This window comes from Chelmon rostratus, chromosome 10, assembly GCF_017976325.1.
Source record: "Chelmon rostratus isolate fCheRos1 chromosome 10, fCheRos1.pri, whole genome shotgun sequence".
Classification (NCBI taxonomy): Eukaryota; Metazoa; Chordata; class Actinopteri; order Chaetodontiformes; family Chaetodontidae; genus Chelmon; species Chelmon rostratus.
In genome coordinates this window covers 27,935,966-27,947,455 of record NC_055667.1, presented here as the reverse complement: position 1 = coordinate 27,947,455, position 11,490 = coordinate 27,935,966, and positions in this window count along the sequence as shown.

Sequence of the window (11,490 nt, the reverse complement as noted above, 5' to 3'; positions counted from 1 at the left end):
AGCTATTTTGACAGTTTGTAGGGAAACCCAAAGCGAGATGTTGAAGCTAACTGACTATTAATCTTATATTGATATAGATTATTTCTTGCTTACTTTATTATTTTTTTCATAATCGGTTTACTGCACTTTGTTAAAACAGCGAACGTCTCTACTATTAGTGACGTCCGTTCCCCGCGTGACTGCGAAGCAACCGCCGCTTTGAACTGATTGGCTCACAGGGCGGAAGATATTATTCTCATCTACGTCATTGGTTAGGGCTTGTCCAATCAGCTTCCTTGTTGGGAAGGTATCTAGGTAAGGTGTTTAAACGGTCTGTATTTCTGTAATACTGCAGCTTAGCAGAGTTTGAGCCACTGAGTTTACAGCTTCTGTGCTTTCACTCATTTTCACTGGATGTTACAGGAGTTGAACTCATTGCCAAGATCTGTGCCAATTACTGTTGAGTAAATAACACTGTTAGGCACATCTTCATACAGCACCATGTAAATAATTTCATAATCTGTGATTATTAATGTTGAGGTAACATTATTGTGAAAATTCCTGTGGTTTAGAGGCATTGGACAAATTTGTGTGTGGCTGCCCTGCCCATCATTTCCTGAACTGACATGTCAGAGTGTATCTCAGTCCACAGAGGCATTTAGACACATCCATTCACATGTTCTCTGTCAACCCTCCTGCCAATCATTGTTAATGAAGCAGCTGTCCGGTTTATCTCCTCTCCCCTCAGGTTTTCGTAAGCCATCAGTGATCCAGCTCCAGGGTCTCGCTTTGTGATGCTGATCACATTCCTCGCTGTGGGAAAGAGAGAGGTCCATAGATAATAAAATCACTTTTATCCAACCTCATTTAGGTCGACCGTCTTAGAAACAATGTGTAAAGCAAACAGGAGCATGGACATGAAGAAAAGATAGTCTGAAGTATCTTCATCACAAACACAAATCAAATTCACACGAATATTAAAATACAAACTGGGAACTCTGAATGCTGGTGTTGAGGAGAACAAAGTCACATATAATGTAGGAAGTTACCCAAACAACCAAGCAAACACTGATGAGGTGATTTACAGTCAGGGAAAATCCAGACATCGAGGTTAATGCTGGGATAACGGGGTCTCTACCACAAATGTCTTCTCAGAAGCTTTTAACTGATGTTAACAGCGACTAAATGTCTGTGTGATGGGGGTCCTGACTCCACATTCTGATATCATCATTGAACTGCTTTTAAAACACTGATTACATCCTACGTTTGTTAAACACTTCTAATAATTTTAGCCCACCAAGATGCTGAGCCCTGAAATCAATGCTTACTGGGAAGATGCAGAGAAAGGATGCTGAATTAAAACTTTAAAGTAATATTAATATATTTAGAGATTGCTGGGAAATTAGGGATTTGCCTGCAATAAGTGAATCACTTTAAAATGCTAGAGCAATGAAACATCAAACCTTTTGTTAAATAATACCATTGCTGCTGCTACGATCAGGGCTGGTGTCTGCAGCTGCTCAGGGCCCAGCCCTTTCCTGGGGCCCCAAACTGCGAACTTAAAATGTCACTTTATTTGCCTGAGTTTGGTCTGCAGAGAGGCAGGTTTCCCTCTCTATGACCAGCTACAAAGAGAGTGAATTGGGATTAGTTATTGCGAGTGATGAACACCTTCTCCCTCTTCTCAGGTGTTGCCATGTGACTGGTGGTATATGGAGCGGCAGGTGGTGGCAGCTGACAACGTGGCGTGCAGTCTCAGCAGTGAGGATCAGGAAAAATGACTCTGTCTCACATTGTTCCACAAAGCTGCATGTGCATGGATTAAAAGACAACTGTGATGTTTTTAATGTGTTTTAAAGAGATGTTTGTGCCCCTGTGACGACCACAGCTTCTTACAGTTTACCACTTTAGCACGTTAAACATGTGCAGGCACAGTCCCCTAGATACCAACTTCACTGACAACCAGAGACATGTCGCTCCAGTATAGTAGTATATATTCTTATTATAATTATATAATAAGCATTATAATAACTGTGCCGATCATGGGAACACTTTTCAAACACACACACACACACACACATAGTGTACATCCACAACATGTTATGATGTACATCCTGTGTGTTCTCAGCTTGAGGGCACAATGAGATGAATGGCACAAAGTGACAGCTGTGAGCTATGGGAGCTAGTTCCCATAAATTTCCTCTTCCCTCTGTAGGTCCAACGGTAAAAGGCACACGCACACACACACACACACACACACACACACACACAGGCCACCTCTTCATTCTCTTCCTTTTACAAACAGAACTCTTTCCACAAAAAGCCTGTGGTTATTCCCCTCTGGGTAAACACAGACACTCAGCATCTGTGTGGACATGAAAACAAACACATGAGGGTGGAGGAGAGGGACACGCTTCTCATTTTTAAATGTTTCCCTCTCGTATTTAACAGAATTTCAGATCAGTCTGACTTCACCTCAGATCAAAGCGGACAGAGATTCAACAGATTTACACTTAGTGATGAGGGAACACCAGGAGGGCAACTGCAGACAGAAAAGACAGAGAAAGAAAAGTTTAAGCTGGATTTCGGGATAATTTATGTCACACCGCACCAAAGCAGAATCACACAGAACAGTTGGCAGCCGTGTGCACATTAACGTACTAATGAGGTGTTATGTATTTAACACGTCCGTGCTTCACACACTGTCAGAGAGGCAAATACAGCTGGGCCTGGAACGATGAGGCTGGTGTTAATGTAAAATCAACACTGAATTTCTCTTAACAGAAGTCCTGTGTGTGGAGCCGCAGCCTCGCGCAGCCATGTTTGTGTCAGAAACTATTAAAAACTGAAGGAAAATCTGTCCTGTTACATTCGGTGAGAGTAATTTATGGCTTTCATCTGACCACACTGAAGAAGGTTAGACATGGAATAACACCTGTCCGACAAACAGAAAACATCCTCAGAGCTAATTCCACTCGAGGTGTTGATAGCACTGAACACCATGCTGCTGACTAAAGGGAAACATGAAGAGCACCTCCTCCATTGCAGAGGAACCTTGCTGTTCTTCGCCGACGTTGCTTCACCTTATCTGACCAGCTGCTGCCGGTCTCTCTGCTGGACTCTGGAGACGCTCTGTACGTGGTTCAAGGAAACGTGAGAAGCATTTAAACAATTCAGACTCGTCACTTCTCATTTTAGGGTCATTGAAACCAAGATAACCACATTCTCAAATCATCCAACAAATAGATATAATATTTACAAGTTTTCCATCAATTGAATAGCATGCTAACCTTTGCTAATTAGCACAGGTTAACAAAGTTATTTCATTTCACCAGCATCCAAGTATTGAGACAGTTCACTGACAGCCACAGCTGTCTACCTGCTGGTGGTGCTGGGGGAAAAGACAATCAATCACTACATCTGCCAGGACTGTTAGACTGACATTTTAACTTGGCTAAAATAAAAACAACAGGAGACTAATTAAAAACAGTCCAACTGTGTTTTCTGTGAGGTGGTGAAAAGTAAAAACACTTTAATTTCCCCTCCCAAACTTTCCCATCCGGTCTTTTCTCTATGACTGTCTGTCCTCATGGACCTCAGAAACAGTGTGGCTGTATTGGGCATTATAGTACTGTACATTCACCGTGGAACTGTAAATTTAACACAGTACTAGAAAATTTACCATAGTACTGTAAATGCTAGTAATGCTAGTGTTGTAAATTCAGTATATTACTGTAAATTCAGTGTATTCCTGTAAATTCCGTGTATTCCTGAAAATTCAGTATATTCCTGTAAATTCGGCGTATTCCTGTAAATTCAGTATATTCCTGTAAATTCCACATATTACTGTAAATTCAGTATATTCCTGTAAATTCAGTGTATTCCGGTAAATTCAGTATATTCCTGTAAATTCCACATATTACTGTAAATTCAGTGTATTCCTGTAAATTCAGTATATTTCTGTAAATTCAGTATATTCCTGTAAATTCTACATATTACTGTAAATTCAGTGTATTCCTGTAAATTCAGTATATTTCTGTAAATTCAGTATATTCCTGTAAATTCAGTGTATTCCTGTAAATTCTACATATTACTGTAAATTCAGTGTATTCCTGTAAATTCAGTATATTTCTGTAAATTCAGTGTATTCCTGTAAATTCAGTATATTTCTGTAAATTCAGTATATTTCTGTAAATTCAGTGTATTCCTGTAAATTCAGTATATTCCTGTAAATTCCACATATTACTGTAAATTCAGTATATTTCTGTAAATTCAGTATATTCCTGTAAATTCAGTGTATTCCTGTAAATTCAGTATATTCCTGTAAATTCAGTATATTTCTGTAAATTCAGTGTATTCCTGTAAATTCTACATATTACTGTAAATTCAGTGTATTCCTGTAAATTCAGTATATTCCTGTAAATTCAGTATATTTCTGTAAATTCCACATATTCCTGTAAATTCAGTATATTTCTGTAAATTCAGTATATTTCTGTAAATTCAGTGTATTCCTGTAAATTCAGTATATTCCTGTAAATTCCACATATTACTGTAAATTCAGTATATTTCTGTAAATTCAGTATATTCCTGTAAATTCAGTGTATTCCTGTAAATTCAGTATATTTCTGTAAATTCAGTGTATTCCTGTAAATTCTACATATTACTGTAAATTCAGTGTATTCCTGTAAATTCAGTATATTCCTGTAAATTCAGTGTATTCCTGTAAATTCAGTATATTTCTGTAAATTCCACATATTCCTGTAAATTCAGTATATTCCTGTAAATTCAGTCTATTCCTGTAAATTCCACATATTACTGTAAATTCAGTGTATTCCTGTAAATTCAGTGTATTCCTGTAAATTCAGTATATTCCTGTAAATTCCACATATTACTGTAAATTCAGTATATTCCTGTAAATTCAGTGTATTCCTGTAAATTCAGTATATTTCTGTAAGTTCCACATATTCCTGTAAATTCAGTATATTCCTGTAAATTCAGTGTATTCCTGTAAATTCAGTATATTCCTGTAAATTCAGTGTATTACTGTAAATTCAGTATATTTCTGTAAATTCAGTGTATTCCTGTAAATTCAGTATATTTCTGTAAATTCAGTATATTCCTGTAAATTCAGTGTATTCCTGTAAATTCTACATATTACCGTAAATTCAGTGTATTCCTGTAAATTCAGTATATTTCTGTAAATTCAGTGTATTCCTGTAAATTCAGTATATTCCTGTAAATTCTACATATTACTGTAAATTCAGTGTATTCCTGTAAATTCAGTATATTCCTGTAAATTCAGTGTATTCCTGTAAATTCTACATATTACTGTAAATTCAGTGTATTCCTGTAAATTCAGTATATTTCTGTAAATTCCACATATTACTGTAAATTCAGTATATTTCTGTAAATTCAGTATATTCCTGTAAATTCAGTGTATTGCTGTAAATTCAGCGTATTACTGTAAATTCAGTATATTACTGTAAATTCAGCGTATTACTGTAAATTCAGTGTATTCATGTAAATTCAGTGTATAAAAAAGAGTGAGTAGAAGCTTCGGCCGTTTCATCACAGACACACCAAAAGACTTCATCGGTTTGATTCTCTCTGTGTTCAACAATAAACTGACATTCAGAAAAAGAATTGAGAGCAGCACCGGAGATCTTTACCCTTTTCCTGTGTGGAAGAGGACATGCAGCAACATGCCGGGGGTCAAACGATGAGAGGGAGGAGAGGCAGCATGACACGAGGAGGAGGAGGAGGAGGAGGAGAAGGAGAAGCCAAACTGGAGGAGAAAGTGAAAGAATGTGAAGGTAAGAATGAGATCAGAGAGGAGAGAAAACAGGAGTTCAGTTACTTTCATCTGCTCAAAGCTTCATGAGTCCTGAAAAAAGTAAAAGGGGGAGAAGACTTTTTTGAGAAGGGCGATATTTGGTTCACAACATTTGAATGAGTAATATTTAACAGAAGCCCAGGATGACGAGCAAAAGCTGCCCACAAAAAAATCCTCATTTCTGCTCCAACACACAATCTGACACAAATAAAGATGAGGAGCAGCCGAGGATGGAATAACATCCACGACAGGAAGGTGAGGACAGGTGGAGAACACAGGAGGCGGAGGACGGGTGAGCCTTGGTGGTCTCTGTTATTACTGAAGATGAAAAACAAGCTAAGGAGCGATCCCAAAGCCTCAAGGCTGACAGACGCTTGGCAGAGGGGAAGAAATTAGACAGACATGCTGATAACAATTTGGTAGATTTGTGTAAATCTGCAGCTCAGCTGTTTCTACTAAAAAAAAAAAAAACATGCTTCAACGGGAACGCTGATTTTTAAGGTGGAATTCTGTTGCTTAAAGGACAAAACTAATATTGAACAGTGCTAAAAGGCAAATATTCCTGAAGCCTCATAATGTGTGCTCACAGAAAAACTACATTAATGTGTTGCTCTAACTGTTGTTTGCTTGGGAAATGTGAGATTGGCAGGCTCGGCGGCTCTTCGACGGGATGGTGGCGTTTAAAGACACGTTCCAGGAAGACGACATAATGCTGCGTTCGTTATGGCCGGATGAGGAAATGAGGAAACCATATGTTCAAGCTACCACAGACAGAACAAACACAGACACCCGCTGAAGGTGACTTTAGCTTTTTGTTCCTTATGAGAAGCAGGATCTATTTTTCCTGAATGGAAATGTAATTTTATTCATCCTCTATAAGACAGAGGCCCTAGTTGCAGAGAAACTTTGAAATATTTTTAAAAGCATGCCGTCTTGTCATGAGAAGCTATTAGTTGGACATCAGGTCCAGAACTTAAGACATCTTAAGAGAGAGTGTCACGCCTCCCACAAGATAAAAGGGATGATTTATGTTTCCAACAAGAAAAAGCAGATAATCCTGAGCTCTAATGTATACAGTGTTTCTTAAACAAGACCATTCCTGCAACTGCAGACCAGGAGGAGGTGGAAGAGGAGGGAGGAAACGCTGAAGCACAGAGATAGACAGTTAATGTTAAATAATGTTAATGATACAGCAGTTAGGGCGTGTTCAGACTGGGTCATGACTACTCCATGGAATAAGTTTTAATGTTGAATGGCTCTTTTTAATGGGGACACAATTATCAGTTTGTCTGGATTGTGAACTGACGATGGAGGGAAGGATGTGTAATGTACAGGTTACATATGACAGGATTTCCTGAGGGGAAGAAGCGCCGGTGCAGTGAAGTCTGGGCTGCCGCTGACAATGCTACACCACAAGAAAGATGTATATGTCTGATCATGTTCATGATTAAGATGAATTGCCTGTTTGAGGGGAAACAAAGTGGTCTGCGACGGTGTGAAAGACAGACAGAAACATCACTCAGTCGTATCACAAAGCAGCCAACACTAAATGAAGACTGTTCAGGAATAAGATGTGCAGCTTCAGGCTGCTTTATGTGGTATCTACTGAGAGGAAGGCAGCTCCTCTTCATCCTGCAGGGCTGGATGCATGACGAGTGACAATATTAACATAATTAACAACATTTTGTTTGTATTGTATCACATCATATATATGTGGAATACTTTCTAGTTCCTTTACATAAAACCTCTCTTCTGAGTGGTGATTAGCTGATTTTAACTTTTGTTATCTGGGAGTAAGGACATGTTAGTTAGCAATGTGGTTCCGAATCCTTCTGGGGGGAGGAAATGGAACCCAAGGGCAGCAGTGCAGGAGGCAGAGGCAGCTCTTAGGCATGCAGAAATAGTAGGAAATGTTCAGTTTGGCCGGGGAGGCTTGGGGCTTGGCCCAGGCAAACCAGTGTGGAACAAAGCAGGTCTAAAGGAGAAAAGAAAGCGTGTAGTGGAACAGGTGCGTAGGCAGGAGGAGTTGTTAAGGGGGGCAAAACAGGGACAATGGTTGAATTGGGAAGGTGTTGAGAAAAGGAAACTTAGTTGGAGGGACCTGTGGAATATGGTGGAAGGCCGTATTAAATTTCTGATAGGGGCGACATAACATTGTATGTCGCCCCGAACCTCTGGGTACAGGGCGACCAATCGTGCCCACTCTGCTCAGGTACAGCAAGTTTAAAGCACATTTTGTCAGGTTGTAGAATTAGCTTATCACAAGGCCGGTATACATGGCGGCATAATCAGGTGCTGAGAAGCTTAGCTTCTCTACTGGGAGGAAAGCTAGTTGTGCCCCAGGAAATAGTTTATAGTAATCTGAGGCCGGACATTGTCTTATGGTCCATGAGTAAAAAGACTGTGTATTTTATTGAGTTAACAGTCCCTTGGGAAAATTCAGTGGAGGCAGCTTATGAAAGGAAGACTAAGTATGCAGATTTAAAGACAGAATCTGAGCAGAGGGGATGGAAGACCAGGGTCTGTCCGGTTGAAGTGGGGTGTAGAGGTCTTGTTGCAGGGTCAGCTGTTTCACTGTTGAGGGAGCTGGGAGTGCATGCCTAATCCGGCAGGAGGGGGGGGGCATAGGACATGCATGCCTAATCCGGCAGGAGAAGGGGTTAAAGTCTGAACAAGACACCTCTCCTCTGCTCTGCTTTCCCCGCCCCATCTTCTCGCTCAGCCAATAGGAAGAGAACCAGGAAAAATGATAGAAGAGGCTGTTAAATCTAGTCTGTGGTTTAGGCCTCCACCTTCAGCACCCTCTAAACTTTCTACCCCCTACCCGAACAAGGGTCTGTATCCAATCCCTACTTTCATCTTTGACTCTACCTCTTTACTTTCTACCCCCCTACCCGAACCAGGGTTTGTATTCCCACCCCGCTTTTATTGGTGCAGTTGGTGAGAGGCAGGGGTAGATGATGGTAGTGTGGCAATCAGCAGTTACATGTGGCATCTAGGCCTGTGGTAGCATTGTAGCAGCTAACAATAGCTAAAGCGGTGGTAGCAGTTAGCATTGGCATCTAGCAGTTAACATTAAGAGTATAGGTGAATCTAGCTGTATGTCTTCTTCTGTTCTTTATAGCAGTTAGCATTAGCATTAGCCAAATGGTAGCATCGGTACTGGTCACTACCTGGAGCATCTCTGGGTCAGCTGAACGTGGCAGTGCTGTTTGGATTGTGTAGGAGCAGTGAACTGGCACTAGGGGGGGTGACTCTGGGACGCCGGAGTTCACTGCCTAACCTCCTGGAGGTGTCGTGGGACTAAGTAGGCGAAACACCGTTGAAGGGAGGTATCCACCTGATGACCCCCAGAGACGTGTTAGGAATCACTGCTCTTTGGCAGGTATAGAGGCAGATTAGAGCTCCAAGGTTCTTCACTGAGAATGAATCCTCTTTTTAAGCACAAGTATCTTCTGTTTAAATTAACTAAGCCAACGCTAAACTAAGCTAGCGAACACAATCAATACTATAAACACCAGCATGTCAGAATGTGCATTTTTATATTATCTTGTACTTCTTTTATGTCCTTTCTGAACGCCTTTCTGTCTTATGTACCGCCTTGCTGTTAGCATAGAGCTGAAGGCACCACTGTGTGAGGGGATATTTACTGAGGATTTGAAATCCGTTTTTAGGCACTTTACAGTCGTAGTTGTATCCCACCTTTCATAAGAATTGCAGAGAATGCGTAACATAAGAGGGAAAATGAAATCCACTGACGAGTAATAATGAATTTAATACAGTACACAGAATGAAAATGCATCACTTACAAAGAAGTGCAGCAGTGGATCAGTGTGAGGCAAAGCACAAAGTTTCAGGCCTGTATCAGGAAGTCACAGTTGGTTAAAGTTTCAGCTTTCTTTTGAAAATCTTCAGCGAGCTGCTTCCTGTCTGCAGGTCGTTGGTTCCAGAGCTTCGAGGCGTCACTGAGGCTGCAGCCCTGCTGGTCTTTTTGCGGTTTGTGGAAACCTCCAGCAGACCAGCAGCAGATGATCACAGTGTTCTTGAAGGCAAATAATGAACGAGGGAGTTAGCTGTAGCTTGGTCCAGGTCCATTAAGGGCTTTGTATACAAGGAGGACCTTAAAATCGGTTCTGAATGTTACCGGAAGCCAGTGCAGAGCAGCTAAAACTGGACTAACGTGGTCTGTCCTCTTGGTTCTGGTTCATAGTGGAGCTGCAGAGTTTTGAATTAGCTGAAGTCTCACAGTGTTTTTCTTCTGGAGGTCAGTAAATAATGTGCTACAGTAATGAGACAGCGGGAATAAAGGCATGAATCAGGTTTTCAGCATCTTTTGGATTTCCTACTTTAGCTGTTTCCAAGGTGGAGGAATGAAACTTTTGTCACCTTGTGGATGTGGGACTTAGATCTGAATCCAGGAGAACGCCAAGACTGTGACCTCAGATTTAATCCAGGGAGCATTTCTCTGCTTGTTTTAGGGCCGAGTAGTAGGATTTCAGTGTTGTCCTTTAACTTCAAGAAATGATTGCTCATCCATTGACAGTCATCCAAAGACACTAATGGAGTCTGAGCTGCAGCATCATTTGGTTTGGCAGACATGTACAGCTGGGTGTCATCTGCATAGTGGCGGCATGTATAGTGAGAACGGTAATGGACGAAGGCAGCTGCCTTGTGGAACCCCAAAACAGTTTGTTTCTCAGACACATGATCTCCAAGACTGAAGGAAAACTTTCTCCCTTTGATGTTTGTTTGAAACCAGTTCAGCACACAGTCAGAGAGAGCAGCCAACTATTAAAGACCAGTGATTAAGAGATGGAAGAAAAGCTGAAATATGTGTTCCTGCTCTCATGCAGTATGTATTTTAAGGCTTTCCTGTTCATAAGGACAAATTATGGGAGCAGGAAATGAGAATTTACGCTCAGCTGCCAGTTTATTCGGTACACCAAGCTAAAGCTAATGCAGTCTAATACAACAGTCCTGCAATAAACCCTCCCTTCATGGTGGTTTTTTTGCTCTGTTTTTAGTTGCAACTGTTTCAGAGGCATTGATTCAAATGTCAGGTCATTTTGGGGGATGTGGCCGAAGTGTTGTTGAACTCTGGTGGGATGAAGGCACTCTTACAGGCAAAAATAAAGCCTATCTTATCTTATCATCCTCAATCAGAGTTCAAAGTTCAGCAGCAGAACATTTCCTTTGCACTTTCCAGATGTGCAGCACACGTCAAAGCCGCTACCACGACAGTGGCAACACAATCCTTCCTTCTTCTACAACTGCAGTCTTAGTAAATACCCTCTTAAAATAAAAGAGTGTGATAAAAAAAGGTTTGTCACCCTGACAGTGATAGAAGCAAATATCCCCTCGAGCCTCGTTTCACTTGGACACAATCGGCGGGTCGAAATGTCAACTTCACAGACAAGAAGCACTTTTACATTTATTGATTTTGGCAGACACTTCTGTAAAAAGTGACGTGAAAATGAGGTGCAACAAAGGAATAAGATAACTTGTGAACCTGTGAAGAACGAGTGGGCAGACAGCCAAGAAACGGAGCAAAAAGTGAGCGTAGAGTCAGTCAGACAGTCAGACATACCGCTGCTGGAAGCACCTCGCTGTCATGGACGTGCAGAGAATATCCCAAAGGGCCAATAACTCTGAGGTAATTGCTGTATATTGTAAAAGAA